General features: G+C 42.6%; 1 long non-coding RNA gene across 1 annotated transcript in view; it reads right to left on the minus strand.

The window, feature by feature from the left end:
- The window catches only part of LOC146352269 (uncharacterized), a 98,392-nt gene extending 71,260 nt beyond the window's left edge, over positions 1–27,132 (minus strand). The window contains exons 1-2 of the long non-coding RNA XR_014787346.1: positions 27,055–27,132; positions 14,880–14,959 (exon numbers count right to left, since the gene is read on the minus strand). This is a non-coding gene — a long non-coding RNA (uncharacterized LOC146352269). The remainder of the gene's footprint in view (positions 1–14,879; positions 14,960–27,054) is intronic.
- Positions 27,133–27,417: the final 285 nt, after the last annotated feature.

Raw genomic sequence — 27,417 nt, forward strand, 5'->3', positions numbered from 1 at the left:
TAGAAGGGCATTTACCATGGCCCGTCTACATGGACTCCCCTCGGCAGTTTTGGAGGGACGGTACAAAAAGATCCCCTGGTCAGACCGCCTCTGCCCCTGTGGCATGGAACAGATAGAAACTGCAGAGCACGTTTTGCTGTGGTGTATATTTTATAGAGATATTCGTGCCGCACTCATCTCCCCACTGATGAATCGCTTTCCGAGACATACAGGACAACAATATGCCTACATATTGTTGTCTGACACTAATTCGACATTTATGTATAGTGTCGCCAAATTTTTTGCAGCCGCGATAGGTGTTCGAAGAAGGATGCTGAGGGAGCTCGGACTTACCTAGTTGGATGAAAGACAAAGTCTGGAGAGTAATGCCATTCACCCAATATGGCTGATATGCATTACATTAGTACTACACTGTGTTGAAGTGTCTATTAATTTGATTGGGGATATATGGCAGATAATTTTAATGTAGTTCCTTTTTTGAGCTGGTCTTTGACCGTAATAAAGTTTTATTCTATTCTATCCCCCTGCCATCCCACCCTCTTCTCTTTGTAGCAAACACAAAAAAGGAACCAAACATGTCGACCAACATTAAATAAAGGCCAACCAGTTCTAACTCAGCCAGGACTCTCATGTTCATTGGACTTTTGTGGCTGAACCAACATGTATGTCTACTTGGATTCATTGCATTTCCTAACAGCTCACTCTTTCTCCAAGGTGCTCAAAGCAGGGTACATGGTCACCTCCTCATCAAATCCTTACAACACCCCTGTGAGATAGCTTAGGCTGTGTGAAAATGCCGATCAGGTTTATCCAGTGAACTTCATAACTGGGTGGCGATTTGAATCCAGGTATCCCTGGTCTTTCTTTGTACATTGCAATCCAGCCTCCCCCAGCCTGGTGCCCTGCAGATGTGTTGGCCATGCTGACTGGAAATGCTGAGAGTTGCAGTCCAACACATCTGGAGGCCGCCAGGTGGGGGGGGCTGCTGTAATAACTACACCACACTGATTTTGGCGGTGGAGATCCTACTCTGATGTACCTAGGGATATTTCTATTTCCTCTCCAGTGTCCAGATTTCTAAAAGGCCAGGTCCAGTGGAAGCTGGTGGCTCTGATTTTGGTGGGGCTGTGAATTCCATTTTGGGTTTCAGTCAGAACCAGCCAGCACTCTAGAGGAGCCATCCAAGGTGCTGAACCTATTTGGTGGGTAGGGTTCAGCATAACTCCACTGAAATCGGAGCCACCAGCCTCCACTGGCCAGTTCGCTCTACTCTCTACCATAGCCAGGCCACTTTAGCAAGATCTCTGCTGTACAAAGACAAAATAAACAAATAACAAACATCACCATAAGGAAGTATGGGAAGTGCTTTGAAGCACTCTATGTTTAAAAATTCCCCTTCATGGATCACTGCCTTGCTGTGGCGAAGGGGCTTGCGTAACTCAGTGAAGCCATAAGCTATGCCGTGCAGGGCCACCCAAGACGGACAGGTCATGGCAGAGAGTTCTGACAAAATGTGGTCCACTGGAGAAGGAAATGGCAACCCACTCCAGTATTCTTGCCAAGGAAACCCCATGGAACGTATCACAAGGCTAAAAGAGATGATGCCGGAAGATGAGCCCCTCAGGTCGGAAGGTGTCCAATATACTACTGGGGAAGAGCAGAGGGTATTTCCAAGTAGCGCCAGAAAGAGTGAAGTGGCTGGGCCAAAGCCGAAAGGACACTCAGCTGTGGATGTGTCTGGTGGTGAAAAGAAAATCCGATGCTGTAAAGAACAATATTGTTAGGAACCTGAAATGTAAAATCAATGAATCAAGGTAAGCTGGAGGTGGTCAAACATGAGATGGCAAGATTGAACATCGACATCTTGGGAATCAGCGAACCAAAATGGACAAGCATGGGCAAATTTAATTCAGGTGACCATCATATCTACTACTGTGGGCAAGAATCCCTTAGAAGAAATGGAGTAGCACTCATAGTCAACAAAAGGGTGGGAAAAGCAGTACTGGGGTACAATCACAAAAACGATAGAATGATTTCAGTACGAATCCAAGGCAAACCATTCAAGATCACAGTAATTCAAGTCTATGCTCCAACCACTGATGCCAAAGAAGCTGAGGTCGATTGGTTCTATAAAGACCTACAGCACCTTCTAGAACTAACACCAAAAAAAGATGTCCTCTTCGTCATAGGGGATTGGAATGCTAAAGTAGGAAATCAAGAAATAACTGGGATAACAGGCAAGCATGGCCTTGGTGTACAAAATGAAGCAGGACAAAGGCTAATAGAGTTTTGCCAAGAGAACACGCTGATGATAGCAAACACTCTTTTCCAACAGCACAAGAGGTTACCGTACACGTGGACATCACCAGATGGTCAATGTCGAAATCAGATTGATTATGTCCTTTGCAGCCAAAGATGGAGAAGCTCTATGCAGTCAGTAAAAACAAGACCTGGAGCTGACTGTGGCTCAGATCATGAGCTGCTTCTTGCAAAATTTCAGCTTAAATTGAAGAACGTAGGGAAAACCACTAAACCATTCAGGTATGACCTAAATCATATCCCTTATGAATATACAGTGGAGGTGAGGAATAGATTTAAGGGATTAGACCTGACAGACAGAGTGCCTGAGGAACTATAACTGAGGTCTGTAACATTGTTCAGGAGGCAGCAACTAAATTCATCCCAAAGAAAAAGAAATGCAAGAAAGCAAAGTGGCTGTCTGATGAGGCTTTACAAGTAGCTGAGGAAAGAAGGGAAGCGAAAAGCAAGGGAGAAAGGGGAAGATATATCCAACTGAATGTAGAGTTCCAGAGAATAGCAAGGAGAGACAAGAAGGCCTTCTTAAATGAACAATGCAAAGAAATTGAGGAAAACAACAGAATGGGAAAGATTAGAGATCTCTTCAAGAAAATTGGAAATCTCAAGGGAACGTTTTGTGCAAAGACGGGCATGATAAAGGACAAAGAAGGCAGGGACCTAACAGAAGCAGATGAGATAAAGAAGAGGTGGAAAGAATACACAGAAGAACTATACAGGAAAGATCTGAATGTCCCTGATAGCCATGATAGTGCGGTCACTGAACTTGAGCCGGACATCCTCGAGAGTGAAGTCAAGTGGGCCTTAGGAAGCATTACTAACAGCAAAGCTAGCGGAGATGACAATCTTCCAGCTGAGCTATTTACAATCCTAAAAGATGATGCTGTTAAAGTGCTGCACTCTATGTGCCAACAAATTTGGAACACTCAACAGTGGCCACAAGACTGGAAAAGGTCAGTTTACATTCCAATTCCAAAGAAGGGCAACGCCAAAGAGTGTTCAAACTACCGTACAATTGTGCTCATTTCACATGCCAGCAAGGTTATGCTCAAAATCCTACAAGCTAGTCTTCAGCAGTATGCGAACCAAGAACTACCGGAAGTACAAGCTGGGTTTCGAAGAGGCAGAGGAACTAGAGATCAAATCTCCAACATTCGCTGCATCATTGAGAAAGCAAGAGAATTCCAGAAAAACGTCTATTTCTGCTTCATTGACTACACTAAAGCCTTTGATTGTGTGGATTACAACAAACTGTGGCAAATTCTTAAAGAGATGGGAGTACCAGACCACCTTACCTGTCTCCTGAGAAACCTGTACAAGGGTCAAGAAGCAACAGTAAGAACCAGACATGGAACAACCGAGTGGTTCAAAATTGGGAAAGGAGTACGACAATGCTGCATATTGTCGCCCTGCTTATTTAACTTATATGCAGAGTACATCATGAGAAACGCCGGGTTGGATGAATCACAGGTCGGAATTAAGATTGCCGGGAGAATTCTCAAACAACCTCAGATACGCAGACAATACCACCCTAATGGCGGAAAGCGAAGAGGATCTAAAGAGCCTCTTGTTGAGGGTGAAAGAGGAGAGTGCAAAAGCTCGTTTGAAACTCAACATTAAAAAAATGAAGATCATGGCATCTGGCCCCATCACTTCCTGGTATATAGAAGGGGAAGAAATGGAAGCAGTGACAGATTTTACTTTTTTGGGCTCCAAGATCACCGCAGACGGTGACTGTAGCCAAGAAATTAAAAGACGCTTGCTCCTTGGGAGGAAAGCTATGGCAAACCTAGACAGCATAGTAAGAAGCAGAGAGATCACCTTGCCGACAAAGGTCCGTCTAATCAAAGCTATGGTTTTCCCAGTAGTGATGCATGGCTGTGAGAGCTAGACTATAAGGAAGGCTGAACGCTGAAGAATTGATGCTTTCAAACTGTGGTGCTGGAGAAGACTCTTGCGAGTCCCCTGGACTGCAAGGAGGTCAAATCAGTCCATCCTAAAGGATATCAACCCTGATTGCTCATTGGAAGGACAGATACTGAAGCTGAAGCTCAAATATTTTGGCCACCTGATGCGAAGAGAAAACTCTCTGGAAAAGACCCTGATGCTGGGAAAGACTGAAGGCAAAAGGAGAAGGGGACAGCAGAGGATGAGATGGCTAGATAGCATCACAGATGCAATGAATATGGACTTGAGCACGCTCCGGGAGAAAGCGCAGGACAGTGCTATGTCCTGGCGTGCTATGGTCCATGGGGTCACGAAGAGTCGGCCGCGACTGAACGACTGAACAACAACAACAACAAATCTTTAAAAATGGGGGCGGGGAGCAGAATTAAAAGCTACCCTTGAAATAAATATTTTGGGCTGCAGATCAAGGTCAAACATCTCCATCCCAGCCTTCTTGGAGTACCTACAGAAGATGAAATGTGGTTTGATCTGACAATTAAGCCTATAGCGAATGGAAATGAACTCCCTCAATACAGATTAATTTTTAAGCAATTTTAAGTAGTTTAAGTGTCTCAGTCTTATATGCAACATGTTTTCATTAGACACTTGAAACCTCATTTACAGATAACTTGTTCCTCTGTGCTGTTATAAGCCCCAGTTGTTTCTCACCAACAAAAAGGGTCTGTTCACATGACATGACAGCCCACTGTGGGTTAAATATGGGTGAAGCTGCAGTGCGTGCAGGGTGTGTGCAGCCACCATGTTGCATGTGCAACCCCCCACTCAGGGGTTATGCTGTTGTTTGAGCCTGGTGAGCATGGGGGCTATGTGAAGGTTAAACAAGCTTTGCATCACCCGTGGTCTGTTTAAGGGTTATGCAAGCGTTCTTCAACCCTCACATAGCCCACACTCACCGGGTTCACATGACAAACCAACCCCCAAGCAGGGAACCGCATATGCAACCTGGCACCTGGAAGCACCATGGATCGTCATGTCATCTGAACCCAGTCAAAATCTTTTAGGACTGGGCAAACAGGAATTAGGAACATAGTTGGTAGCACTATGGATGGGCAGATCTGTCTATTTCTAGTTCATGTCAATTTTGCTATTGTTCATTCCTAAATTTGTTCCATCCCATTTCCTCATAAATGTATGGGTTTTTTTAAAAAAAATCTGCATGGAAATCTGTATATAAATATATCTTTAAATATGTATTTTAAAAGCATTTTCTCATAAAATATGCATTTATATTTTTTATTTAAATGTTTGCATTTCTAAATATATCTTATCCTAAAATACACATTTTTAGCATTTTTTTGGTACATTTTCTGAGCTGAGAACTACACTGCAAAATTCATAGAAGTGTGAAATTCAAACGATAATTGTGTTCTGATCTGCACAACAGTCTGGGCGTTACAGATGAAGTCAGATTGCATCCAAATTCACAAGAATCACGTTCCTCAAACATCCCTAGCTGAGAGATTAATCATTTTTTGTATGCAGAAGTAACTTCTATCAACTGTTCTCCTAAGATAATGACTATTTCACTGAAAGATTGTTTATGCTATACATATTGCAGGGATGTAGATCAAATGTAAAAGCTCCAAAATTATACTGTATTGCTGGGGATGGTGTTTTAAGTTGACCTACACAGTGTACAACTGCACCTCTGGGGAGGGGGAAGCATTTTTTCAGGAGGGGTTGTAGCTCAGAGATTGAGCACATACTTTGTATGCAGAAGGTCGCAAGTTCAATCCCTGGCATCTCCAGGTAGGATAGAAAAGAATCCTCCTTAAAATGCTGGATAGCCACTGACAGTCAGTGACAACAATACTGGGCTAGATAGACCAATGGTATCACTCAGTATAAGGCAGCTTCCTATGTTCTTTGGTGGTGAGATTTTCACAGGGACCTAAGGTTCCAGGGCCTGGTGGTAGGTAGGCAGAGACCAAGTATCAGTGGGTGGAGGTGCACTTTACCAGAGCCCAGAGATCCAGGGTGGCATGGCCCAGGCTTTAGCTGGGATAGCCAGATGCAAAAGAGGACAGGGCTACTCTAATGGTGGCATAGAAGAGGGAATTTCAGCAGATGTAGCTTGTCATTCCAAAACAAGAGAAAAATGACTTCAATAGAGGGACTGTGTCTGTGGCAACTGGTGAAGAAGAATCCTGGTATGTATGTGTCTGGGATGGGGCACTGTTTCAAGTTTGTATTGAGCTTCTAGGCTCAGAAATGATGCTTGGGCCCTGCAGGTAGGGAAAAATGTCTCCTTAGTCAGCAAGGCAGCAGCCACCAAACATGTGGGATTGGCATGGGGCTTACTTGCCACACCTCACTATAAAATCTGACTTCCTTTCACATTTCAAAGCACTGCCCTGAATCATGCTAAGATCTCTTTGGACATGTTTATTTCTCTTGCACCTGGGAATACAACCCCCACAATGACAACTTAAAACTATGGGGAATCAAAAAGGGGTCCACTGGGCAATACTAAATGAATAAGAGATAAGGGAAATAATAAACAGTGCGAAAGAAAGATGACACACTCAGGATTGCTGGAAAATGTCACTTTGTGATCCTATTAGAGTGCAACGCTATGCATGTCTACACAAATGTCAGTCGCACTGAATTCTACGAGGCTTACTCCCAGGTAAGTGGGTATAGGATTGCAACCTTAGGTGCTTAAGTGCAGCCATAAAGAAATCTCCTTCATTCACAATATTTCCTACGATTCATAAGACTCTGAATATCGACATTTATATTTCTGGTTTTAAGAAAGGGAATAATTGAAATGTATGTAATCAATTATTCAGACTTCTCAATGCTAGCAAATTACCATTAAAAAGACATGTACTGTCTTGTAACACAAGGTCTGGTTTGATGTGTGGAGGGGGGAGGGATGTCATGCCTTAAATACACTCTGTCATAGATTCATTATAATCCACACAAATCGTGGGACAAATTCTAAACAACGTCGCTTTGTTTCAGCTGGGACTTCACCTAATGTTTTAGAAATCTAGCTTCTAAATCATTATGCATTTTATTTAGTTATTTACAAAACACATAGATCTCCACTATCATTGCCCATGATACATGAATGCATCTTTGGATTTGTGTTTTAACTTTGCATTTCTTAAAATAAAGGAATTTTTGTTAAGAGGTTATGAATATTGACACAGAAGACAGCTTTTGTTTACCCAAGTCTTGTTTACATAAAAGCTCTTCACAGACTACCCCCCGAGTCTACAGGTCCTAAACCAGTGTCAGGGAGCCGTCTGGGTATTTTTTCCCACGTCTTGCACCACTATTCCACTAACAATAGAGTCCCATTAACGTTTGGCCCTTCAAGTTAGCACGGCCCAAGCCTCAGTTTCAGGACGTCTGCCCAATATGTAAAATAATGGAATGAATGGATTCCTTGGAAACAACGATAACAAGACCTAGCTGAGCTAACTCTGACAGCATGTGGTAATTTTCCAGCCCACTGACCCTGCAAAAAGAGCTCGAACACAATGCTTAGACTGCAGGGCGGGTTGGCCTGAATAGCTGCAAACAAGTGCAGAATATCTGATGATGTCATATGTACAATTTGACAGATGGGACAGGATTTCTTCTTCTACTACTACTTCTAACCCCCCCAACTTAACTATTTTGTTTCACACTCATTGAGTTCCATCCCATAATCATCCCGCCCATCAAACACACAAGAAAATAGCATTATCACATGTGAGATTCAAACAGCAAACTAATTGCATCAATTATTGATGGGGTGCATGACAGAAGTGGGAGTTGCTGTGGGCTGATGGGAACACTACCTCTGTTTTTACCCTCAGCCTGCACTGAGAATTTTGCTTTCCTAAAAAAAAAAAAAAAATCTCACTAGGCGCTCAATGAAGAAAATTATATTATTGTTTGTTGCCTATGGGTGCTTCCAGATGAGGATTTTATCATGCAGTCACCCTGCCTTATTCACAGAATTTTATGAGTGGTCCAGACAATATTGTCTTCCAGTTGTAACTGTACTGTGTTTTCCCACTGCTTCTACTGCCTTTTTTCTTTCCACACCAAAAAACCCATTGGGGCACAATCCTATGCACGTTTAGACAGAAAAAAGTTCTACAACTCCCAGCATTCCCCAGCCAGCCACAAGGGGCTGTGTCATGGCCCAGGACCAAGAGCAATTCTGAAGAAGAGTCAGAACCAGTTCCCAGGTCTTCACAAGTGGGGCCCTCCTGCACCATCCTCTTGATTCGCATCAGACACTGCCGCTTTCTGCCTCTGAAGAGTGGACCTTGGACTCCTCCAGTGAAGAGGAAAGTCCTGGGAAGCATCCCAAACCAGCTTCCCATGCCCTCACCACTCAGAAGAAGCCAACAACTGTGGGAAAGGACACTATCCCTTTAAAAAAAAAATGAAGCACTAGGGGAGGTGGAGCTCCCAGAAGGACCCTCCTGGCCTGGCTATAAAACCCTGCCAGTTGCTCTAAGCCAGTGCTGGGGCAATCTGTCAGTATTCTAAATTTGGAAGTGTTTTCTGTGGTCTCAAAATCATGCGAAATGCTAGGCTAGTTTTAGTGGTACTAATTTGTTCTTGTTCCAGTTGATTGTTCCATGATTTGCCTCCTTGCATGAGCTGTGTCACCCAGTATGAACAACAGAATCCCAGATGGAGTAGGACAGGCTGGTGGAGATGTAGTGTAAATATTCATATATTTTATAGGTGAAAAAGGAGTAAAGAAGCAGGAGTAGAACCTTCAATATTCTGAAGACACATGATTGTATCTTCATTTTGCACTTGAATAGTAGTTGAAATTGCCAAGATACACTTGTATTATTTTAAGGCTAGTAGTAATGATAGCTTTGAATGTCGTGTGTGCGCTCTCTTGTAAGTTGGTTGTTGTTGTTACTAATGTGTGTGTGTATTTTAAGGGGGGGGTCAAGGTGTCAAGTACTATGATTACTACTGGAGTCCATTTGACAACCTAGGCTGAAGATCCTACGGGTTAAAAAAAAAAGTGAAGATTCTGTGACAGCTTGACAGTTTCCCTATTTGGAACATGTACACTTGGGGTGGGTATCTTTGTCAGAATTATAAGATTATCCTGACAACACTGATATCAGCAAAGGATAATGTGACTAGTGAGACAGGACTTTGAAATTTTATCCAATCCAGATTAAAAGCTCCAGTATTCAAACATTCCGTTCTCATCTACTTCTCGTGATCCCATTTTAAGCTGGGTAACACTCATGCCTTCTTGTTGGCCCATAGTGTGTGTGGGGGGGGGGTGCGAGGGGGGTTACATCTCTTCATTCAAGGACAGAATGGCAAAAATAGATGAAATAAATACTTATTTTGTAGGTATGAAAAACCATTTTGCTGGAACCCTGAGTCTTTAGAGAAGGTATAATCATCAGAGATGGCTCACTTAAAGCTGTTAATGTATAAAAAGTCTCCTGCTGGGTGTTACAAGGATGTAATTTTCATCTTGGGGTTCCTCTGACTAAACAGCTCAACTTAGCTCTTTGGTATGTGACATCAGAGAAATCCTCAGTGAAATTATACCCTTGGGAATACCCTGTGGCTGCTTTTATTTCAGCTAAAGGTTTTTGGGACGACTTGCATATCACAAAAGAGGAAGTTAACAGTGAGCAGTAAAAATACTGTAATGTTTATTTAATGTACAAGATTTCCTACTCTGGTATATAAAATTAAAGGCAATCTGGAGCGGGGGGGACCACAGAATTTGAAAGGAACAATCCTGCAGGTTTTTGTTTTGCGTGCACAGCTGGTTCAGCTTTTTCCTTAGAAAAGTATTCATTATGTGCTATATAGCACATTTAAAAAAAAAATGGCTGCAGAATACAGTGACCCAGGAATGGGTCATAGTCTGATTGTGATAGAATTCTGTCGTGTGCTAGGGCACCATGTGGATAGTAGCAGGTTGCCAATTACAGACACAGTCTGCCCGCTAACATCTGGCCAAGATCTACTTAAATAAATGGGGACTGCTCAAGGGCCCTTTGCCACTTTCATTCTGGAACTTCGTCCAGCTTGTGACAGATATTTGCCCCAAAAGGCTTTGCATCTTGCAAAACTCCTGCACCAACCTGCATAATAGACTGCCTTGCAAATATTTCACCAAAATGAAGAAATATTGGCCTTCCACATCTTCCCATAAGTTTGTAACTTTTATAAAGAAGCAAATAAAACGTTAAGAAATACATTCCTATATTATTTGAATCAGTTTGATTCCAGCAAGGCAATCATGCTAATATGCTGTGACTTTGGCTGAATGTTTCACTGAGCCTGCTATGGAAAAGGCTAAATTTTCCATCTAAAGTCAGAAAGGGGTAACACGTCTTTGAGATAAGAAAGCTGGGGGGAAAGGATGTATTGTTGGGATAGTATTGTTCACATATCCTGCTTATGATGCAAACAAGTGAAAAATAACCAGAAATATTGTGGGAAGTAAACACAAGTTGTTGTTTTTTAAAAAAACACATTTCAAATTTAAAATAGTAAACCTATGGAAGAGAACCAAGTGGCATCCCATTTGGGAACTTGGGGAAGCTGACAAAGATATGTATCATATCTCCAAATCATAGCTGGGAATTTTGGGAAAAATAATAACTCATTGTTAAAGTGCTAAGCTGAAGTTCTGTTCTGTAAAACATATGTAAGCAGCACAAAAGGAAATCCTATAAAAATAAGAGGCAACACATGAGAACTTCAGGACCAACATTGGCCCTCATTGCAGGACACAACACCTGTCTTCACAGGACCAAACATCAGTTCTCATCTTGGTATCTCAACACTCATTTTTGCTTCAACCTCATAAATGCCATGTGGGTAAAAAACAAACAAACATTAATCTGCTTTAAAAGGCATGTTCCTGAATCTAAACTTAGAAAGCTTTTTGTAAGATGTATTGCTTGCAGTCACTTTGTATTTTCTATGTTTAATGCCCTTATATCAAATTTGAATCATGTAAAACTGTTTAAGGTTTTGAAGTAAAAGATGAAAAGACATGCCTGATCTCAGACCTCTCTCTAAATATTCTCAGTGAGCCCATACCAGAAGTCAGAAAAGTCTGCATCCTTGGTGGCACTTTGCTTTTGGCCTATTGCTGGCAGCTTATTAGTTCAGCTTGACCTGGAGAAAAGAGGACATTATGGGAATAATTCTTGCCTTGGACAAGGTAAAACCACAGAGAACAAGTTGGGAAATTTCTGTAGAACAGTAAAGAACATGCGTCAGAAAAGACATATGCAAAAAGGGTGTCACCTAGATTCTGAGGAGAGGTCTTTGAGGAGGCTAGACCACCCTGTTACAGACAATCACATGTCATGTTCAAGTGTAAAATGATAAAAGTAAAGGGGAGATACTGGGCGCGGTTGCAACCGGGAAGGAGTAACTGCTCCTAGCAGAAAGCTGTATTGGTAATGTATGCAATATATTTTGTCTTGTTTTCTTTTCCTGCTTTAAACTTTGTTAACAAGTACCATGGTGCCATTTTCTTTGTATAATTTTCTTAATATATATTTGCTTTTTGTTAATAAATGTTTTTAAAAAATCATCTAAGTATGTGAGCATCCGTTTATACAGTAACACTGTTGCATATTTGACTTAGTGCATCCTAACAAGAAGACAAACCAAATTTCTAAACCCAGGCCAGATAGAAACAGGAAGTAAGGGCCTGTTGCTAGTAAACAGGGGTCTGGTGAATTAGATTTATTACTCTTAAATATTTCCTTACACCAACTTGATAGCACAAGTAGCTATCAACCCATGATTAAACTGTGAATACAGTGAGTTAGATCCAAATTTAGTCATACTCTGAGTAGACTCATTGAAATCAGTGGGAATTAAGTTACTCGTGACAAATTTGTCCTATTGATTTGAAATATGACTAAATTTGGATTCAGCCTATTAAGCCCCTTGATGCTCTACTTATTTTGCTACAATTAAACAGTAAATGATGGCTGGACTGTTCCTAAATAGCCATGTTTAAAGGCCCATCTCTATGCTGAATGATATGTTAGGGCTGTATACCTCTCACCCTCTTTACTGATCTACCTTTTCCAGATTAGAGGACCATAGATAGCAGCTTTGGCCGGAATCCTTGCTTCTGACAGCTGGCTTTGCAGTCGTCCAATATCCAAAGAGTTAAATTTTCTAGGCAAAATTATTTTAGAGCCCACAAAAGCAAGAGGATATAAGCTGAGACAGCAAATATCAGAGGTGCGATAATCATTGCACATTACAGATATCACTGTGGATTATTCATGCTGCTATTAGCTGGAGAGGTACAACACCTGAATAATCAGATATATAATTGCATTTTCAAATAATCCAACTTCTGTTTTAGATTAGAAGACATGCTGGCTTCCTGCGTTTGTGCTTGCTTGCTTGCTTGCTTGCTTTGTGCCATTCTATCTGTATATGTATACTAGTCATCTTGCTTTCCTACATCACACATCTTTGCTTTTAAAAGACATTTTTATCATCCTTTGGAAGAATCCTTCTGCAACACTTATGTAACCTCTTGACAGGCAGTGCCTCTGTGTGGACGATTTGGTCTGAGAAATCATGGAGAGGAAATAAAACTGTATTCTTTCCAAACCTTACAGATTTAATTTTCTGAGGCTACTCTCATAGAAAAGGGAAGCAAGGGTGGGGAACATTTTTCCTAAGAAGAGCTGTTGACCTGCAGAAAAAGTCAGTTGGGGGCTGCAGCCAGAGCCCCCAAAGGGCCAAGCGTTCAGCACGGCAAGATGGCATGAGCATTTTGCTCTCTGTGCCACCCCATTCCTTCTCTGCCTCTTGTGTGCACAGGCGCACACACGGAGTAGAAGAGAAAGCAATTCCCAGAGGCCAACAGTGGTCCCATGGTATCCAGAGAGCTGGAAAATGCTGAGAGCCACATGAAATTAGGTCGAGGGCTGTATGCAGCCTGCAAGATGTGGGTTTACCACCCCAGGCCTAGAGAAACAGAGACAGATCCTCTTCTTGGGGATTCAGCAAAGAGGCTGGTGCCTTTAGGCATTTGTGTGTACAAGTCAAAGTATCTAGCTGTGCTATGGTAGTATTTTGAATGTCATCTAGGAAAAGTTGGGAGTAGCCCTAATATGGAGTGATAAATATCCCTCAGTGTTGACTTGTGATTGGATAACATTTTGTCAGCGTGCGAAGCTGCTCTCCTCAATCCTGCCCCAGCTGCCTATGTGCCAGTTGCCCCCAGAGCCAAGCCCTACTTTGTCCCACAAGAAGTCCCACAAGAATTCTGTGAGGATGCTATCCTGAAGAGACAAGGGGTATCTCTACACCAGCCTAAAATCCTGCATTTAAAATGGGGCTTTCTGCTTCCATTTTAAATGCAGGATCACAACAACTCCCTTCTTTACCCGCTTCCTCCTTCCCCTCCATATCTGAGTCTTCCATTATCTTTCATTGATCTCACCCCTCTTCTTGCTGCTTTTCCTCTTTTCACAGAGGGAACTCAAGCAGAACACAATGGGGTATTTGATACCTCATTATCCATGATCTATTTAAAAATGGAACAAAGGGCATTTAGTGCAGGAGACGACTTGAAGGTTCATGGCGTCATGAGCCCACAAACTTCCGTGAAGGAGCAATCTCAATCTCAAGATAAAAGCTCCATGTGAAGAAAGCCACACTGACTCAATTTGGCACAGCTGGCCCACTCTCTGCTGTGCAGACATGACACCACAGCCATGATGGCCTGAGACGTGAGGGAAGGGAAGGAATGGGAATTGCCCCCTACATTAACTGAACAGGCTCTCCCTCTCTTTAGCCTCAGGAAGAAGTGTGGGTGGGAACCAGCAGCTATCTTCCTAGATGCCAAGGAGCTCCAAAACTCCCTACTTCATGGGGACAGAAGGTGGCAGTAAGGATACAGTGGCCACTTGCATATCTCCCAAAAAGAAGACAAAAAAGGACATGGATTTTCATAAAATTTGAATTTGCTAATTACACATACACACACATTCATTTTTTTTTAAATGACTATAGTTGAAATAAAAATACAATACATCTCACCATAGTGGAGAAGACTGTGACAAGATGGCCTGTGTGCCTTGCTCATCCGCTCTCCAGGTACTAACTGTCGATGGGCAACTTCAAGGGCTCCCCCCTCCCTATTTTTGGTTCTTTATCTTTATACCAGACTTGGACTAGGCAGCCCCTCAAATAGAGGATCCCTCAAACAGAGGACTGTTCTCTGTAAAGCAGAACACATGGACACCCTACAACAGAGAGAGGTGGGAGCACACCATCTTGTGTGACATGCTCTTCTCCATCCTCCCCCGTGAAGCTGACAGACTGATTGCCAGATGAGAGAGAAGAGGACCTTTCAGGCCTGTTTTTGCTGTCATCATATTGTCTTTCTATTAAGCACAAAAACTTCATTTTACACCTAAGCATACATTTCACAGACATATCTGTGAGAAAATCTATCTGACTTTTCTTTTTCTCACTGCCTCCCTGCAGACAGAAAAAGCAATCCGCTTTGCCAAATGTTCTTTACATATCCTTCAATTTTATTTTTGGGTGGTGGCTGCCATTCCCACCCCTCCCCACACACACACATATAATACCTGGGAATGATGCCAGGTCTGGAACATTGTGGGGGATGTGAAATGGTGGCCAGGCTGCTGACTGCTGCTGCCACTTGTAGCTGCAGCAAAAAATAAAATAAAAATAAACTCTTAGGAGAAAAGAAGCTATTGCCACTACTAATGGAGAGCTCCACTCCTGATAAACTCTTGGAGAAATTCTCCTAGCCCTGGAGAAATTCAGTGAAATGGTGCTCTAACTCACATATTTCTCTGCCTACAAATAGGGTGGAGAATTTCGAGAAACCATTTGCACATAGCTCTACTCTGCAAACAAGGAAAGCAAATGCTACTTTTCCAAGACCAATGTCACCTAATACTGCCCTAAAGAGCTTCAGTCCTACAGTCAACCAATTCAAGGTTCACCCCCCACACCAAAATTTTTCCCTTGTTGTGCACCAAGTCATGGCAACCTTGTACCAGTGAGCAGCTTTGGGGGATGTGGCTGTTGGATTTGCCTAAAACCCTTACACTGGTGGATTGCTGGGGCACAACCCAGTGTTACCTTTGCCTTTGCACGCAAGGCGAGCCCTGCCACTTCCAGTCCGCAAGCAGCCCCTACTGCTTGCAGAATGGCAATTTAATGCTTGTGGAGGCAAACTGAAACAGATGGAAACACTCATTACTGGAAGGGAGCAGGTTGGCAGAGCTCGCTGGCCTGGCCCCTTCCAGAAACAAGCATTTCCACTGGTTTGGGGGCTTGCCTCCAGGAGTGCTAAATTGTCACTCCACAAGTGGAAGGGGCTTCTTGAGGACCAGAAGTGGCGGGGCTGGCCACGTGCGGACCGGAATCAGCAGCCAGATGTTGGGCGGCACGGGATTCTGCCCCTGGCCTCCTGAATCAGAAGAATCACTACCCCTATTCAGGTGTTTTGATAAGTGGTGAAACTCACCATGAGAGCTGGGACAGTGGCACATTAAGTAACCCTGACCCTGATGTCACATGATAATGTAGCCCTGCCCATAGGCATCCACATGTACAACATGAATGCTTGCAGTGGAGAGTCACATGTACAGCTGTGTGTGCATAGGCTTCCACAGGATTCAGGACCACAATTGCACAGGGTTCCAAATTGCATGGAAGCTTACGCATACACAGCTGTATGCACAAAGGCCTCCCTGCTACAGATATTCACACTGTACACAAGGGCACCTGTGGGCAGGACTGCGTTATGGCATGACATCGGGGGAACAGAGCTACTCAGTGTGGCTCCACCCCAGCTTTATCAAAATGCCTGAATAGGGCTTATGTGTTGCTGGAATGCCAAATTGGTAGAATCAACAGTACCGCTTCAGAGTTCAGGTGGAGAATCATTGTTTTGAATGCTACCCTATTTTAAAACATGTATGTATGTATTTAAAATATTTTTCGGCTGCCTTTCAGGGTAGAAGTCCTCCCAAGGAGGCTTGAAGCAATAAAATACATAAAAGCAGTTAAATTATTGAAAGCGATGAAAACATAAACACTATAAAATGCCAATAAAAACAACTATAAAAGCCAACAATAAAACCAGCAACAGCAAGAATGGCAATAAAAGCAACAACAGCGATCATATCAAGAGAAGGCCAGAGTAAAATAATATATTGTTCAGGCCTTCTTAAAAGCCTGCAGTGATGGAGAATTGCGGAACTGCAATGGCAACGTGTTCCAAAGGTGTGGGGCCACTGCAGAGAAGGCCATCTCATGTGTGGTCACCCACCTAACTGTTCTCACTGGTGGGTAAATGAGAAGGCTCTCTTTCTGATCTTCAAGTGTGTGCAGGCTGATATGGGTGAAGCTGATATGCTATGACAGGATATGGGTGAACAAGCCTGCAAGTGAAAAACAGCATAGCAGCCAAAGATCTGTACTAGATCTTTCTCTCTCATGTTGTTATTGTTCAGTCGTTAAGTTGTGTCCGACTCTTCGTGACCTCATGGACCATAGCACACCAGGCCTTCCTGTCCTCCGCTCTCTCCCGGAGTGTCCTCAAGTTCATTCTCTCTCATGTACTAGCGTTCTATTTATAGGGAAAGTGTTTTTTTTCCCATGGGGTGGGGAGCATTCATAAGTGGTAGTATTATCCCTCCCTTCCTCTAAAATGCTCAAAGTGGGGTAATTGTTCCCCTCTCTTTTAACTGTACAGCAAGCCTGTGAGATAGGTTTAGGGTCTAGACAGACAGTTGCTTGTCCAAGATTACCCACAAAATGTTGGGGCTGAGCAAAGATTTGAACCCAGGCTTTCCTATTCTAGGTCCAACACTGTAACCACTAAACCACTGTAACTACTGGCAGTCCCACTTCTAGTCCAAAATGCTACCATCCATTCAATCATCTCATGCCGAGCTCACCTTGCTGCATGTATCAATCCAGCCATTTCTAATAAACCACATTATTGGGCGTGGGGGGGCACATTTCCTGTGTATATTCATTGTAAGAGCCCTAGCACTGATAAGGATTTCCATTTCAAGAGGAGAACTTTGTTTTACCCTCATATCCTTTCTTTTTATTCTCAAAATGCACTTGAATCCCAAGGAATTCCAAACTGACCTCATAAATGCCCATGAAGCTCTACTTTATGGCCTCTCATATAACTCTTTACATGACTGTTTAATTTTCTATTTAGAACAAATTAACTGTTGCATGCTCTAATAAACACAAAAAGGAAGCCAGATCCTGTCTGGAAGCATGTGGAGGTTATTCAGAGGTTTTCCAGATTGATGGTTTCACTTGGTGGATGACCTTAAAATGAACTTTGACTAAACTTTGCTCTTTGTGTAGTTGCTGGCAGCTTGCATTTAGAAATGTCTTAGTTGTCTACGACCAGCATATTAAGCTTGAGACTCATGCCTTGCATAGGTTGCAGTATCATCCTTTTTACTGTCAAACCCCAAAGTTTCATCAAAAGACTTCTGTGTACATTCCAGTAATATTATTATTGTTTGTTTGTTTGTTTGTTTAAAAGATTTATAAATCCCTTTCTGGCCATGTCCACTCAAGGCAGATAACAAGAATATAACAATAAAATGCAATGTAATAGAACATTATTGATAACACTTTAAAATTAACCCCCCTGCCGCAAAGCCCCCAATACATTGGAATATAAACCATTATACAATTATTTCCAAACCACAGTGGGAAAACAATTTTAACAGTGGCATATTCTGCAAACAAAGCCATTTTAAATAGGTGGGTTTGTTTTTAAATTGTTTTTGAATACTGCAGTTGAAGGGGTCACTCATATTTCCCTTGGGAGGGAATTCCATAAGACAGGGACCACTACCGAGAAGGCCTTGTCTCTAGTGCCCACCAATTCAACTGATCTTAAACGTCCCGTCCCCCCCGGCCTCTGACACTGATCTTGAAGGACTGGCAGGTTCATATGGGCAATCACAATCACAGGCCATACAATCTTCAAATACACAACAGCTTTGCATAACAATTGTTCCAATCTACTTTAAAATCAGTTTAATTTAATAAAATATCTAGCTCATTGGTATACATTATGCTCTATCTTCTTCCACTAAACTGGGAGTAGGGAACCTATGTCCCTCCATTGTTGATAGATTCCAACTCCCATAAGCCCTAGCCAAAATGGCCAAAAGTCAGGGATGATAAAAGCTGTGGTCCAGCAACAACTGCAGGACTACAGGTCCCCATCCCTGCATGAAACCGTATATAAAAAATATTAATAATCATTTTAAAGTAAAGGCTTATTTGATGGTCATTGTGCAATGGTGTTAAAAGTCAGATAAAGTTTGCAGAACTGCTTTTAGTTTTATTTAGCAAGCAGCATGTTCATTTGGGGGGTGACTTTTCCTGAATTTTAGCCTGATCTGGGCCTGACTCCCATGTGAAAATTTGGCAAGTCTAAGACTTGACAGAATGACAATCTAATTCAAATATCAATCCTGCTGATATTGCATTGCCATGTCAACTTGCCAATCTCATTTCTAAAATTGCAGCAACTACATTTACTGTGGAAAGCCACCGGGTCTGCTAAGCAAAGTCTAAGCAGGAGAGCAGGCTGCACAATTTAAGATCCACAGTGCCGAACACAGCCCACCAGTAGGGATGTCAGAGAATTCTGCCACGGATCTCGGTGAGGCTGAATGCCAGTGCATTCGCCCCCCCCCAAACTCCATGGCAGAATGGCCTGCCCCCCCACAGAACCCCCCCAGGACAAGACTCACCTGGGGCGGATCTTCAGACCTGCTGCCACCGCCATTTCCAGGCTTGTGTAAAAAAAAAAAAGACGTGATAGGCTACGTAAAGATTTACGTAGCCTATCATGGCTAGGTTTAAAAAAAAAAAAAAAAGACGTGATAGGCTACGTAAATCTTTACGTAGCCTATCATGGTTGGGTGGGTTAAAAAAAAAAAAACGCGTATGCAAATGGCGGCCCCTTTTGATTCCCCGTTTTAGCCTACGTAAAGATTTACGTAGGCTAAAACGGGGAATCAAAAAGGGACGCAAATAGCGCCCGCTATGCTATTTGTGTTCCCCTTTATTTTCGCCATCATAGTCTACGTAAATATTTACGTAGATTAAGATGGCCAAAAAGAAGGAAAGCAAATGGTGGCGGCCGTAGCCGCCGCCATTTGCGTATGCGGTTTTTGTTTTGTTTTTTTACCCAGAGCCCTCTGCGGCTGGAAATCCAGCTGCGGACGGCTCTGGCCTGGCCGGCCCAGGCCTGGCCGGCTGCTCCACAGAGCTGCCACGGAGCACAGCCGGCCGTTCGAGGATTCCGGGGGGAGGAACGGAGCGCCTCCCCCCCCCCACCATCAACATAATCTGTGAAAGGTAAGTCACTTTCGTACATCCCTACCCACCAGTGATGTTTGGGTGGGTCACCAGGGGCTCATAGGAAGATAAGAAGATGCCTCACATGCACTCAGACCATTGGTCCAACTAGTTAGGTACTGTCTATACAAGCCTTTAGCCAGGGGTGGACTACAGGGAGTCTGCCCCCCAAATTTTCTCTGTCCTCCTAAATATTTTGACAAACAAATGATTAAAAAACAGTTTACAGTTTTGTCTTTCAAACGCCTGCAGACCAGATGAACTGCCCCCCCCCCCCGGGACTTTTAGGCCAGCTATGAGCCTGTGTCTATACCAGCCTTTCCCAACCTGGTGCCCTCCAGATGTGTTGGATTACAGCTTCCAGAATCCCCCAACCAGCATTGACAAGCACCTGACAGGCTCCAATAAGTGGCTGAGGAGATGTGTGTGTGCCTTGGTAGGTCTCAAGTTAGACAGATGGTGCTGGCCTAGTCTAACTGAAAGGAGCAGATCTTGTACTAAAAGACTGGGCCCTAAATCATGCAAGTCAATTCCACCTAGGCTTGCATTCCACATCACTCTGTCTCCCATACATGAAGCCCACATTTCAGTTCAGTGCTCCTTTAATTATTATAGCCATTTCCAGAGAGATCTTTTTAATAATATCCCAGAGTTTGTGTAATTTGCAAAGCACAGCAGCACACATGCATACACCGACTCCCAAATACACCCATTCTTCTGATGGGTAGGACTGCTCCTATCAAACCAGTCCCTACTACTGGATTATTTTAGTGTTAATCGGAGATCTTGGAAGACTGAAGCTAAATCTTAACACATATTAGTCATAACACAAATCTCCCAATTGTCCATCTCACATTTGGAATGGATACCAAAAAAAATGTTTTACTTTTTTTCTGGCCCAAGATAAAATATATTTGTAATTATATTTCTAGAGTTATCTGGCAAGATATTTCTGACATTTGATGAAAGCTTGCAGTGGGAGATTTGGTTTGGCTGTAACAACATATGTTTAATAGGGTGATTAAATAATCCAACATGTTCTTCGTCCACTGTAGGCTGCTTTACTCCAGCCTCCATCTAACACTGAATACAGCCTATCCTTTTTCCTCCTCAGCCTCCACATGTGATTCTAGGAACACACGAATCAGATGCATCTTTTCGAATTTGGTGGGGGAAGCAGAAGGATCTCAGCAGGAGGGAAGTGAGATTACAGCAAGGTTCAAAGGCCTGCTGTTGGATTTATTCAAGATGAAATTGCCAAAGAGGAGTGCTTGTTTTGGAATATTCATTGTGGCATTTTCCCATTTTCCCATACTTCATTTATACCTGTAGTAATACCAACACAGGACAAACAGGCTTTTGGCATGCATGTTTAATACTTAAACCCATTTCATTGTATATACAGAGGTGGGCCATCACTGGGGGAAGGGAGTGCAGAGCCCCACTTGTACTCCCGCGCCACTAGCCATAACAAACTCCCAACTCCAGACCAAAACAACACCCAACGCCCCTCTCCTTTATCAATAGTTATCCAGTGCATAGAATGAGTGAGCTGACCAGAGAGATAAATATGTTTGAGACATAATCATTGGTCTGAAAAATAGGAGGTAGAATCAAAGAGGACCTAACTACATGAGATGTTAATGGAGTGATTAGTACATCAAGAGTTTTTAAAAAATTAAACACCAGGAATGGAAGGGTGTGTGTGGTGAAGTTTAATCCTTCTTCATCCATGATTTAGGTGAACCTCCCCAGCCCCAACACACACACAAATGCACTCAGTAATTAGCATTAGGAAAAAAACCTGGGATTGATGCCAGTCGGAGTTTTTTTCTGAATGCTAATTATCACTCTTGGGGGGAGGGGGAGAGTCTCGCCAAGATTAGCTGGGGATGAACACTCCCCTTCCACATGCTGCAATTCTGTTAACAATCCCCTCAGCGTGTCTGGTATTTAATTTTTTTAAAAAAATTAATACCCACGATCTGATTGCTAATCACATCATTAACATAGGCCCTTTTTCTATTTGAAATGTTATCTAAATGTGTCTATTTGAGTAGAGTGTCACACGTGCTGAAGGGTTCCTTACTTGGTAAGAATGACCACTAAACCAACACAAATATTCCTGTTGATGGGTCTGTCTCTACTTAGTTAGAACTGATATGGCAAGGCAGGACAGATTTAGGTAGACTATAGTCTATAAGTAGACCAGGGGTGGTCAGAAGGTAGACCAGTAGATTTCTGGGTGATTTGCAGTAGATCAGCAAGGGTTAATTCTCAAATATTCAACAATCACAACAACAAAATGATTTTTTAGTCCATCTAAGTTAGGCTGCTGGACTGAAGAAGGGTTGAGATAACTACAAGTGGACTTCAGTATGAAAGAACTATGAGCTCTGTTCAGTTCATGTACGGAAAACATATTCCTAGGCTCAGAATGTGCTCAAAGATGCCCTGTTGTTTAATTGTAACTTTATGTTTTTTGCACCTGGCTCTGGTTGGTGGGTGGATCTTGGAATTCTAGTAAAAAATGGAGGAGATCTGACAAGTCTGAAATCTGCCCACCCCTGAGGTAGACTATACTCAGAAACAATCAAACAACAGAAAGCAAAGAATGGTGATAATATTGGTAAGACAATATTTTGTCCTGGAAATTGACTCCTAGGGATGTGTATCAAAATGAGACGTGAAACAGAAAAGGTAATCTCCTGCATGAGCCAACACAGGCAGGAGGCTCTTCAACCGCCTTTCCCTTAGTGAACATCAATACGGGTTTTGCCAGTGCTCTTCCTTTAGGCAGTTCAACTGTTCACTACCATATCTCTGTGTCTTTCCTTATGAAAAGCTAAGATTAAGAAGCATGGGAGAAGCAGTGTGGTATAGTGGTTAGAATGTTGGGACTAGGACTGAGGAGACCCAGGTTCAAGTCTCCACTTAGCCATGAAGCTCACTGGGTGATTTTGTGCTAGTCACCATCTCTCTGCCCAATCTACCTCACAGGGCTGTGGTAAAGATGGAAGAAAGTGGGGTATAAATGTCCTAAATAAATAATAAAGGAAGGGCTCTGTCAAAGGATCTGTTGAAGCTTACCCTGCAAGAGAGGGAATTAATAAGCCTTTTGCTAATGTTTCAGCTTGGGGAAAAGTAAGTGGCTGAGGTTCAGTTTTGTGATGATATGATAGTGTCCCTGGCATCAGACAGATGGGAAGCCTATGCGTGCTGCAGTCATCTCTTCCCTGTGCAAGGAATAAATGTAACTATGCAGGTTGCTACTGAACCTCATTCTGAGATGCTCCATACGTTTATTTAATGTATTTATATACTACCTTTCAAGTAACTGGTTCCTAGGGTGGTTAACTACAAGATAAACAACAATAAAACAATACAAAATCAGAATAAAACAGCTAATTAAAAAGACCAATTAGGCCAGCAATTAAAACCAATGGTTTAAAAGAATTAAAACTCAGTGCTTAAAAGACCTGGGAGAATAAAAAGGTCTTTGCCTAGTGCCCAAAAGATAGCAATGTAGATATAAAGTGATGCTCTGTGGGAAAGTAGTTCCTTAACAGGGTTCCACTATTGAAAAGGCCTGAAACGGTTTGGGACCAAGTTATTTGAAGGATCGCCTTCACCCATATCAGCCTGCCTGCACTTTAAGATCAGAAAGAGAGGTCCTTCTCATTTGCCCACCCATGAAAGCAGTCAGGCGGGTGATCGCATATGAGAGGGCCTTCTCTGCAGTGGCCCCACACCTTTGGAACAAGCTGCCATCAGAGGACCGCCATGCTCCATCATTGCAGGCTTTTAAGAAGGCCTTAAAAACATATTATTTTACCTTGGCCTTCTCGTGATATGACTGCTATTGTTGCTGGTACTGCTATTAACATTGTGGATGGTTTTATTGTTGGCTTTTATTGTTATTTTTATTGTTTTTATCGCTTTTAATGTTTTAACTGTTTTTATGAATTTTGTTTTTATGTATTGCTGTAAGCCACCTTCAGAGGGCTTCTGCCCTGAAAGGCAGCCAAGAAATGTTTTAAATAAATAAAATAAATAAATGAAATAAATTCTCTCTGGTTGCCAGCCACCAGCAGATGCACCCAGAGGAGAGCCTCACACAAAGTACGACAAGGCCAACTTTGTTAAAAGGCTTATCCTTGGCCTGCACAATTTGTGACCACCACCAAGCCAAACACAGCTCTTTGGCCAACCTATCTTGGGCCCCTGTGCTATCAAAGCTAATCCTATTTTGATTGAACAGAAGAAGATGTAAAAGACCTGTTTGTTGGTTTCTCTTACATTTTTAGATATTCACACTGGTTGAAGTTGTTGATACATTATCTGAAAGCATAAATGGCCTCAACAAACAATGACATGCAGTTAAGGCTTTCAAATAGGTAAATATAAAATATATAATTTGCCTTTTGGTTTGATTCATAATATTCTTTTCTTTCAAAATCATGGCTGTGTTCTAAAACTAGCAGTTTTAAAAGAAGAAAGTGGCTTTTCAAAGGCTTTTGATGAAAAAGCACTACATAATTCTTCAAATTGTGAATATATTACCACCTTGGTGATCAAAATTTGAAGACTTTTCTTATTCGGTAAGATTTGGGTTGGTAAGAATTTCAGTGAAGGATAAAAATTATACAGCAAAAGGTACCGAAGACAGTTCAGGCTGCATTCTTTATGCAACTCTTCCATTTGAAACAAGCTTTTGTTGTAAGACATTACTAGATTTTCTCCTTAGAATGTTTATCCATTGTTGAACTGATTTCCATTTATAGCCTTCCCTATCCCAAGGGCAGAGGGTGAATGGCCACTATTCTTAACCAAGCCATGCCTCTAACCGAGGCGTCCTCCTCTTTCTCATCTAATGCTCACTGCTACATTGTAAAGCTGATGACCAAAGGGGCATCCAACATCATCCCAGCCCCCATGTGTGCCTTGCATAGGGTGGCCGCTTCCACACCACCAAAAAAAGGGGAGGGACAAAAGAGGATGGAGATTTGCATAAATTTGTGTGTGCTGATTTCTATGTACAGATGCAAATTTCAAAAATAATTACTATACTCTAAATAGAAATATAATATGGGGAAGACCATGACCAGTGTGCCTGCTCCATCTGCCATCCAGAAGCTAAACGTTGATGGAAACTTCAAGATCCCTTCTGCTCTCCCTTCTTATGTTCTTTCTTCTTATGGGAAGAGGAAAACAAGCAAACTCAGGCATCAATCCTTAAAGTTACAGCATCATCATAGTATTTATAGGATTGTATCCAGTGCTGTCCATCTGCCATCACAATGGAAACCACTGGCAGAATGGATTCCCCTGCCCCCTGCAGCCCCCTTGAAATCTGCTCTGGAGGCTTGGGGGACCATCCAGAAGCAGATGTAGGGGGTATGCAGCGGGTACAAGGAAGAGAAGAGCAAGGAGATGTCCTGGTGCATGAACAATATCCAGTCACGTGATATTGGATGTAGCCCATGATCACCAGCTGGAATGGAAACAGTTCAGGGAGAGGAGAAGCTGGATGGAGTTGGTCTTTCAGCCTAGCTGATGGAATGGCCCAGCTGCCCATTGCTTCCTATGCTGCAGCCTAATGGAATGGCTGCTATCAGGTGACAGTTCAGAAAGGAGATAGAACACTGGAACATAAAGGAAAGGGCTCCATAAATCCCTTCCCTCTAATATCCTAGTTGATTGCATGTAGGGATTTATTTTTTTGCATTCAAACGTATGATGCACGCCATACACCACCTAGAAGAATTCTACCACCTCATGCTGTGTAATACATAAGTGATGCCAGTGAAGCTCAAAATTAGGTGGCTTGTAAGTCAAATCTGCTATGTTCGTAATGCTCATGTGATGAATCTGCTATGTTCATAATGCTCATATATGTGCCAAGCTTGAATGGCTATCCAACAAAATTCATTATTCACATTGAGGTTGATTACAAGTGCCTGCACAGTCTACATGACTCTCAGTCCTTTTAGCCAGAAAATAACTTTTCTGAAGTTCTTACTAATTGTAGCAGCAGGGTTGTCTTTAGAGATAGCATTTTAGCCCAACAGGTGCTTCCTGGAATGACCACGCCAGGGCATGTCAAATGGGATGATCATATGGGCATTCCAGGAAGTGCCTCTGGGCTGATTCTGAAGACAACTGCGCTTGCTACAAGCATGTCAGGACCAGCCCAAGACATGTTGCTGCCTGTGGAAAAGGACAAGATGGTGCCCCCTCCCATTCCATGTACAAAGTCTGTCTGGACAGGCAGATAAATCTGTCTTCAGCACTAATGATGAGGCAGTGTCCTCCACTGAACCTGAAGGCAGCAGGCTAACTTAAAGGGCACAGAGTAGGCTGCAATGCATACAGCTCTCTCCTTGAACACCTTGCTGCTGCCTCCTAGTATCTGCCCCCTGAAGCAACTGCCTCACCATGCCTAATGGTAAAGCTGGCTCTGGAGCATGCACACACAATGTTTCAAGAAAGAGGAAGTCGTGAGGGGAGCTATGCAGCCTGGGGTGGTGAGCTGGCAGTAGGAGCAGATCTGTGCTTAAGCAGCAGTTCATATATACCAAATGAGAACTCAGAATAATGGAGAACTTTAATCCGAGATTGGACAGAGTACTTTGGAACCTGGCGAGCAAATTGCAATTTCCATTGGGATACGTTTGCCCATCACTAGTGTAGATCATCTCTTGTTTGGTCATTCAGAAGTAGTCCATGCTTCTACAGCACCAAAAAGAATCTTGATTTTCCCTAGGGATGTCAGAGAATTTTGCCACGGACTGAAATGGGATCAAATTCCCTTCAGTCCGTGCCACGGAATCCTCTGTGGAATGGCACCACGAGGTCCTGCAGAGCCAGCAGTCATGCACTTTTTTTTTTTTTGTCATCCAAACAATTGATGTTTTTGAACTGTGGTGCTGGAGAAGACTCTTACGAGTCCCCTGGACTGCAAGGAGGTCAAATCAGTCAATCCTAAAGGAAATCAATGCTGACTGCTCATTGAAGGGATAGATACTGAAGCTGAAGCTCAAATATTTTGGCCACCTAATGTGAAGAGAAAACTCCCTGGAAAAGACCCTGATGCTGGGAAAGATTGAAGGCAAAAGGAGAAGGGGACGGCAGAGGATGAGATGGCTAGATAGCATCACCGATGCAATGAAAATGGACTTGAGCACACTCCAGGAGAAAGCGGAGGACAGAAAGCCTGGCGTGCTATGGTCCATGGGGTCATGAGGAGTCGGACACGACTGAACGACTGAACAACAACAACAAAGAGTCGCGAAAGTTTTGTAAATAAAAATGCAGTGTAGGATATTCTGACAATAAATACGTAAGTTTTTTAAAAAGATGAATTGTGCTCACCGCCTTCTTTGTGGGTGTTCTTTTTAAATTGAAATCCTCCGTCTCCGTTTACTTTCAGCCAAAACACTTCCTCTTCCTAGGGGCTTCCCAAAAGAAGGCTGTCTTAGATGTGCCTGAGTGATGAACTCTTTGTTTAAAGCAATACTGTTTTAAAGAAAGAAAAACCTTTTGGAATGACTATGCCAGTCCTGGAGCAGCATGGTCATTTTAAAAGGTTTTTTCTTTCTTCAAAACAGCATTGCTTTAAACAAAGAGTTTATCACTCAGGCACACCTAAGACAGCCTTCTTTTGGGAAGCCCCTAGGAAGAGGAAGTGTTTTGGCTGAAAGTAAACAGAGATGGAGGATTTCAATAATAAAAAAG

The sequence above is a fragment of the Heloderma suspectum genome, chromosome 2, assembly GCF_057233095.1.
Source record: "Heloderma suspectum isolate Gila_16-S chromosome 2, 16-S_ref, whole genome shotgun sequence".
Classification (NCBI taxonomy): Eukaryota; Metazoa; Chordata; class Lepidosauria; order Squamata; family Helodermatidae; genus Heloderma; species Heloderma suspectum.